Source organism: Vigna angularis, chromosome 7 (assembly GCF_016808095.1).
Source record: "Vigna angularis cultivar LongXiaoDou No.4 chromosome 7, ASM1680809v1, whole genome shotgun sequence".
Taxonomy (NCBI): Eukaryota; Viridiplantae; Streptophyta; class Magnoliopsida; order Fabales; family Fabaceae; genus Vigna; species Vigna angularis.
Window position 1 is genome coordinate 14,765,816 of NC_068976.1, and position 8,962 is coordinate 14,774,777.

Sequence of the window (8,962 nt, forward strand, 5' to 3'; positions counted from 1 at the left end):
ACCAGCATATCTGAGAGATTATGATCTAGCCTATGATGCAACTGTTTCAGCAGAAGGAAATTTTGTTCATTATGCCTTGATAGCAGAAGCCGAACCAATGGAGTTTGAACAAGCTGTGAAAGATAAAAGGTGGTACAAGGCTATGCTAGAAGAGTTGGGTTCAATTGAGAAGAACCAGACCTGGGAATTAACTGAGTTGCCTCCCAACAAGAAACCAATTGCACTTAAGTGGATTTATAAGTCCAAAATAAATCCACAAGGAGTGGTGACAAGGTACAAGGCTAGACTAGTGGCAAAAGGATTCTTGCAGCAGGCAGGAATAGACTATGGTGAAGTATTTGCACCAGTGGCTAGAATGGAAACTATTAGACTGGTGGTCTCTGTGGCTACAAAACTAAACTGGACCTTACATCAATTAGATGTAAAGTCTGCATTCCTAAATGGTAATCTGGAGGAAGAAGTGTACGTGGTTCAGCCGCAAGGATTTGAAGTTAAGAAGCATCCTGACAAAGTATACAGGTTGAAGAAGGCTCTGTATGGACTTAAGCAGGCTCCTAAGGCTTGGAACCAGAGAATAGATGCTGTCATGAGTAACATCGGTTTTGAGAAGTGTGCTTCTGAACATGGAGTGTATGTTCAGTGTTATCAGCACAGTGGAAGAAGAGAGATGTTAATAGTGTGCTTGTATGTGGATGATATGCTAATCACAGGAAGCAGTGTTGAGAGAATTACTAATTTCAAATTCCAAATGTTACAGGAATTTGAAATGAGTGATTTGGGGCAATTAAACTACTTTCTTGGGATTGAATTCACTAAAACTGATGAAGGATTGGTGATGCATCAGTCCAGGTATACATTGGATATGTTAAACAAGTTTAACATGATTCATTGTAATTCTGCAAACACTCCAGCAGAAGTGGGATTGAAACTTGAGAAGGATCCTGAAGAGGAAGGGGTTGATCCTACTGAATATAGGAAAATGGTAGGAAGCCTAAGATACTTGTGCAACATTAGACCAGACATCAGTTACAGTGTTGGTTTGGTTAGTAGATATATGCAGAATCCTAGAAGTTCTCATCTCATAGCCATTAAACGGATTCTGAGATATCTAAGAGGTACACATAATTTTGGGATTCTACTGCCAGGAGGAGAATCAGAAGGAGAGGTAAGAATTAATGCTTACTCTGACTCAGATTGGTGTGGAGACAAAAGTGATAGGAAAAGCACTACAGGATATGTATTTTTCTTGAATGGAGCACCAATCTCCTGGAGCTCTATAAAAGAACCAGTAGTGGCTCTTTCCTCATGTGAGGCTGAATATATTGCAGCCTGTGAAGCTACTTGTCAGGCAGCTTGGCTAAGTTCCTTAATGAGTGAATTGAAGATTGAATTGGAAGGGAAGGTCAGACTGCTTGTGGACAACAAGTCAGTCATAGACCTGACCAAACATCCTGCATCACATGGTAGGAGCAAGCATATTGAAACTCGTTTCCACTACATCAGGGAACAAGTTAGTAAAGGGAAGCTTGAAGTTGTATATTGCAGATCCGAGGATCAGATTGCAGACCTACTCACTAAGGCATTGAAAGGAGAACGCTTTCTAATACTTAGAAAGCAGATCGGAGTAAAGAAGGTGGAGATCAAGGCAGATCTACAGAACAGAGCTACGAAAACCTAGGGTTTTCATCTCTAGAAGAATATTCATCTGGAGAAAAGTGTTTTTCACGAGTTTTAATCTGTGAAAATCGTTTCCGAGTCAAAAGGAAGCATTTGTACCGATTATTAATCGGTGGAAAACGCTTAGATTCATCAGAAGCAAAGTTTTACCGATTCAATCAGTGAAAAAAGGTGTTTTTCATCAAAATCATATTTTGTTTAGGAGGAGTGTTAGATAAACAAAACAAATTTCAGTTTATTTCAGTTGTATAAAAGCTGTAAACCTACTCTATTTGTGGTTAATGAAAAATCAGAAGTATATTCAGTACCTGTGTTGTGATTCTCTCTCTGTAGTCTCTCTTTTCTCTTGTGTGTGTGTGCTCCGGTGAGTGCTCCGGCGTGTGGTGGTGGTGCCTGGTGGAGAAGGGTGAAAACCCTAGCAAAGAGTGTCTCTCTTTCGTTCCGCTCATTTCTCTGTTTCTCTCTCTTGGCACGTGGGTATTACTCTTAAAAGAGTAAAGTGCATCTTTCTGGTGTTTTACGTTTCTGCCCTCAAAATCTAATACAATAAACATCGCAAATCTAAAAATATATTATTAAAGTATATTTATTTAAAATTCTTTCTACAACAAATTTTCATCACTCTTAACACTTACATTGCATCAGTTTTACAATTGAAACATCACGAAATGCCCAAACTACGTCCAAGTAAATCAAACGATGCTTGTTTATATAATTGCGTTGCTTTAACGAGTGATGAGATAAACTATACATAAGTGCTTATAGGAATAAGAAACAAGCATTACGATTATGTCCACAAAAAATTATTTCAATTGATTGAATATAATTAAGATACGAAACATAAATTTGCGATTATTTAGCTCTTAAATTAGATACGAAACATAAATTTGTATTGTTGATTTTTTCGAGACAAGTTTATTATGAAAATTCAATACTAAATGAAACATAAGTCAAAATATATTTAAAACATTATACCCTCTTTAATTCAATCTTAAAACAATAAATTTCACACTTTTTTTTTCACAACTAGAGTCCAAACATGTGTGTATACAGTTGTCTTATTTATATAGTTATGTTAATTTTAAATTATCAAATGTTTTTAATTTATTTAAAAATTTATTTTAAAATGTATATAAGTTTTTATTAAATTCGATCGTTTTATATTGTTTAAGAATCGAGATTTTTTTTCACTTTTCGAAACGTCTTTTAAAAATAAGATTATAACAAAATACATACTCTAAATGAACAATATTTTAATGATGGACTATAATGATGTTTTTTTTATAGATTTAGAATCGAAACAATATCCATTATATTTTTTTAAGAGAAGAAATATTACATTTTTTAACATTGAATTTTTAAAAATCTTGTGCTTTCTTTATTTTATTTTACTTTCATAAAGAAATATATAATAAATACTTTTATGAATAAAGATGCAACTACGATACAAAATAAAAAGTAAAATAATTTGTTTACTATTTATTTTCGTAATCTAAACCTCTATTCTACTATTCTTAATCTAATAATTCTTATTAATGTTGAAAAGTTAATTTCTCTCGTTATGTATAAAAACGTTTATTTTTTCTACCAAATCATGCTTTAAAGAAAAGAAGAAGCTAGGGTTGAAGGTAAGATCTTTAAAAGCATTCATGCATGTCTTATTAGGTAGCTTTGGTGAACATTATTGACCCAACAGTTCTCTTAAGTTCCACATTTCACACGTGCGGTAAATGCATACATTATATAAATTTAATTTAATTTTGAAAAATACCTAATACCAAATTATATTCATTTAATTATCCATAACATGTGGAAAAAATGTGACTTGCACTCAATCACACATACTGGTTGAACTACAGTATATCCAATCCAAATATCTTTATAATTTTCAATTTTTTTTTCTTTAAGTATTCTGTTAAAATAGATTTAATGTAGATATACAACATGATAATTCATACAAAAGTTGATATAACTAAAACCTAAAATTTTAATATTATGAATTTGAGTTTTGTTTTATTAATATAAACATTAACTTTCTTATTTTTATTTAATATAAAATTTATAACTACTTTGGTCTTTATATTTTTATCTATAATTTGTTTTAGTTTTATATTTTTTTATTTAATTGAATTTTAATATTTTTAAATAAAATCAATTTGATTCATTTCATTAAATTTGTGTTAATTTGGAATATGTCATGTATATATGACTAAATATAAAAAGTAAATTACTAATTAAATCAAAATTAAGCTCATAATTATATTTCTAACATCTCGTAATCAGAACTAAAACGATGAAAAAAATAAAATCCATGTTTTTGCTTGCTAATTTTGAGAAATTTTTACGCCATCCACATGTATTTAGATTATATTTTAGTTGACAAATTAACATTGAATTGGTCAACTTCGGTGGCCGAATTTTCATTGCATATAATTTTGGCTTCTTCTTAATAAAGTCTCACCGTAATGATGACACCTTGTCACCTAAACGATAGCGTGTGTTAACAATAATATATATAGTTTTAAATTATTATTTTTTATTGCTGAAGAGTTTTATAATGAAAAACAATTATAAATAAATATGAGAGGAGATCGAGTAGAGAAATTTCCTTTATTTATATTAAATTAAAGACTGAATCTAATGAATTTCATATATTATTTGGAGAGAATTTGCACCAACTAGTCACAAGTAAATTTATATAAAAAATTATGACACTCTTTTAGTTTGAAATTTAAAATTTTTCTACTATTCCTATTTTTTATTTATTATTTTGATTGGGTAGGATATTGTCAATGCAGGCTTATTATCTAGAGAAGCGTTGGAAATTCTGAAACCACAAAAAGTAGGAGACTTGGCATTTTTTGATGGGACAGAACAACTAACTCCTACTTTTGTAAGACAACATAATTAGAAGAAAAATAATTAATGATGTTATGATTGAAAATAATTTTAGATTGTTTTGTTCCTCAATTCCGGCAATTAAGAATGGTCTTTCGGATATACTTTTCTAACATTCTCTTACATCTTTTGCTTTCTTTTCTTTCATCATATTTTTTTTAAGGTTTTGGGTTTTGTTCCTCTAGGTTTGTTTATTTTAGTCCTTTTAATTTTGAAAATCTTATGTTTAGTCTTTAAAACTGAACGGCGTTAAATTTTTGTATGAGGTGGCTAACGGTGAGTCAGGTGTGTGTCACATTTGGAGTTTCTCATCTCTTTCACACCCACCACTATTCCCTCTCTTGAGTCTCCATTTTCATCCATTTGGAGTTTCTCATGGTGTAGGTTCAGATCATGCAAGAGGACAATCACGATCTCACTACCCCTCTGCTGCCTCCTCCGCCTCCCCACCAATGACAGCCTAGGGTCCAAGGGTCTCGTCAATGGTTTCGAGACAATCTTAGTAACATTTCCATTTGAATCTTCTTGTTTCCCAAAGCTACCAGACTCGCACGCCTCCGCCTCTTTCTATTCTCGATCCACAACAATAACACCAACAACAACATCAATTTCGCACTCACCGATCCCAAACCCGAGTGGCAGTGGTTCGTCGACGCTCTGGATTATGTTCAGGTTCCGCTTGTTGAAGGTTCTTCGCCGTCGCATACGGCATCGCCGAATCCAGATTTTCTCTTTGGATTAGATAAGCAGTCGGCGGTGGCTGCCAATGCTCCTACGAAGAATCCTTCGCCGGAAACGGAATGCATCTTCGAGGATCATCCAACGGTCAAAGATGCCGAAACCGAAACGGAACGCGCACCCGAGTCTGAGATTCGAAGGTTGTAGATTGGTCACAATACTGAGCAGCAACTCCTGCAACGGAATATGAAAATAGAGGAAGATAATAACGGTAGGGTTCACGGGGTTAACGGCGCGGAAGATTTCTCTCAAAAGAATATAGGCTATTCGCTGGCGGTTCCTACGACCGGGAGTGAGTATGAAAGAGATGAGCGTTTTGAGTGACTAGGGGAGAAGAAGGAAGGGTTTGAGAAAAACGTAGCAAATATTTCAGAAAAAAAATAAAAAAACATGGCACACACCTGGCTCATCATCTCATACCAAAATTTAACGTCGTTCAATTTTAAGGACTAAATATAAGAGTTTCAAAACTAAGATGACTAAAATGAACAAACATTTCGAAGAGGAACGAAACCCAAAATCATTTGATAGTATAGGGACTACAAACATATTTAATTCTTTTTTAATCACATCTACGAAACTAAACATTTTTTTTATCTTTATTATTAAAAAATATATTTTGACACATAATTGTTTACATATATGTGATAATACCATTTTTTATTTTTTACTCTACTTTTTAAAATATAAAAATTTATTTTTTTATAATTATTTTATTTTATACTGTATACTATATGTCAAATAAATATAAAAGTATCAAATAAATATAAAAGTGTATTTTTTTAGTATTATTATTTTAACTTTTATCCATGATACTCCACATCATTTATTTTTGAATATCATTTATTAATATTGTTATTGTAAGAGTTTGTCAGTATTATGTGTTATCACCTTCACTATTGTTGTCATGTTGCTATTAACGCAGTTGTTTCTTCCACTGTTACAGACCAAATGCTGCAATAATGTTATCTAGTAGGTACAAACCATTTTAGAGTTTATCTTTATTTATTGTTAAATCCTACTATATTCTACTGTATTTTTTTATCACCATAGTCGAGTTTAACAAATACACTTTCTTTGAAGACTAATACCTTTGTTCTTTTTACTTCAGTTAATTTTTTAAAAAGTTTGGCATTTATAGTAAGTGAAATAGATTAAATTAGACTTGTGGGCATAAATTGAACAGTTTTTTTTTTCATCCCTTTTCACCCCTATATCAACCTTAATAGCTTAATTTCTTTATTGTAAAAAAAATGTTTAAATATTTTTTATTATTTTTATTATTTATTTATTTTGTCCAAGTTGTTTCGTCTATAAATTATTTCAAATAATTTACTTAATTTTTGAAATCTAATGATAATTTTAATATTCAAAGCTTTGAAGGGAGAAAACAATATGAACTTTCCACTTTAATATAGTCTCATTATAATTATTGAACTTTTATTCAATAAATTTTAAAATTTTAATTTCAACAAAAATATTTATTAGTAATGAATTAGTTGGTAAAATGTCAAAATAAATTATAATTTTTATTAGCAATGGAAATATTTATTAATAATAAATTTGTTAATAAATTCTATCAGTAATTTAGAAATTTTATTATTGATAAATATTTTTATCGTTAAATTTTTTAGATAAAATGAATGTAAAAATTTCTCTTTGACCTATGACCATTTTATGATAAAATTTATTGATATTTTTTTTTAATTTATCTGGAAATTCATTTGTAATAAAATTTTTAAATTTTTTTTGATAATATATATTTTAAAAAAAAACTTGTCAATTATTAAGATTTTTTAAAATTCATCACTAATTTTTTGTTTCAATTTTGTTGATAAAATGAAAATCAATTGTCAAATCCAAACAAAAATTTACTATAAATCAATTAAAGAATAATTAAGAAAAAGAAACATAGCAATATAACCATTTTTTTATACAGTCATCTATAAAATTATTAATCAATAAATATTAACAACTTCAACTTACAATACATAATGCAATTTATAAAACCAAAATAATCAATCTTAACGAATCGAAGATTACATTGTTTCGTATTTTATAATTAAACTCGTTGACTAAATCTTAAGAGAATTATATTGTTGTATTTTTTAGATCAAAAGACTTAATGAAGTCTTTTACAAATACTAAGACTAAAACAAATAAATAAATAAATAAATAATAAAAATTTAAATATAATTAAGTTTAACCAATACAAGCAAATATTATGTACAATAGCGTATAAACTTGCCGTTAAAAGCTTGACTTCATCTTTACACTAACTTCATACATGTTAACAATAATTAAATATAACTAATTTTTATATAATTTTGTTCTTTTATAAACATTTTACTTTTACAAAACTAAAATAGCATAAGATTGAGATTAAATTGTAGCAATCTTTAACTGAACATATGCCGAAGTAGATAAAACATTACAAACAAAATTGGGTTTAGTAGAAGGATTAGTTTATCTGTAGTACATCAAAGTTTGAATCTCAATTAAATAAAATTCCTTATTGTACTATAGTTATGTCTCAAACATATAATTACCTCAAAATGGGTCATCTTTTTTAGAAGAAAAAAAAAAACATGCTACTTTAAATTTTAACAACTTTTGTTTATTTGTCTCAATAGTTACTAAATTATCTTTAAATTTAAAATTTATTTATGATGAAATCAATATAAAAGATTATAAAAATTATAAGATTGGAAATGTATCAATTTATACCTTTTAAAATTACAAAAATATGATTAGACAAGAAAAATATTATTTTTTTTCTAAACAGAGAGAAAAGTACTATCTTTTGTTAGAATTAAAAAAGAGATTCTAAGTCTCACATCTGGTAGAAATAAAAAAGTTAAAATTATATAGGATTGAAAATCCATTAATCCATTGTCTTAAAATTTTTAGTAGAAAATGATATCAATCATTTATATGGTTAAACTCATATTTTATTGGTTGGTGTTATATTTCCCCTATAAATCTATCTTTTCTATAAACCCTAGACCCATGTGGAAACATTAACCTCATTTGCCATTTAAATTAGGAGTTGTTTGTGGTTTTAAAGTCTCTAATCCTAATATAAAAGAGAAATAAATGAAAGCATGTTGATGAGTTGACCTAAATGGTGAAATGAACATGGCTTTTAAAAATAGAATATAGCCTTAAGAATACTACCATATCATGTCATGTCATTTCCTTTCCTATATTCAATGATAGTTTCAATAGTCATGTTGAAAAAAATTATTACAATTTCAAAACAAAGTAAACTTCAAAACTGAAAGACATGCACAACAAGTTTATTACCATTATCAGCAATTCAACGTATAAATAGTATTTGCCATTAAATTTTGGAAGGACTATCTAAAAATAAACTATCCAAATGTTAACATTTATTTCACACACACTTCAAGAAAATATCACATTACAAATCACCTATATTTGTATATATTTTTTAACATTTTAATATAACTAATATTATTAATATTTTTTTCTTAAAATATATAGATATGGAATGTTTCTTTCTCTCTAATAATAATACTCTTTTTAATTGATAATAATTATTTTCCACTAATACTAATATAAGTTATGTTTTTCTACTCGTATGCGTGTTTTGACCATTTGTTCGCCCAGTAAGCACCCACCCCGA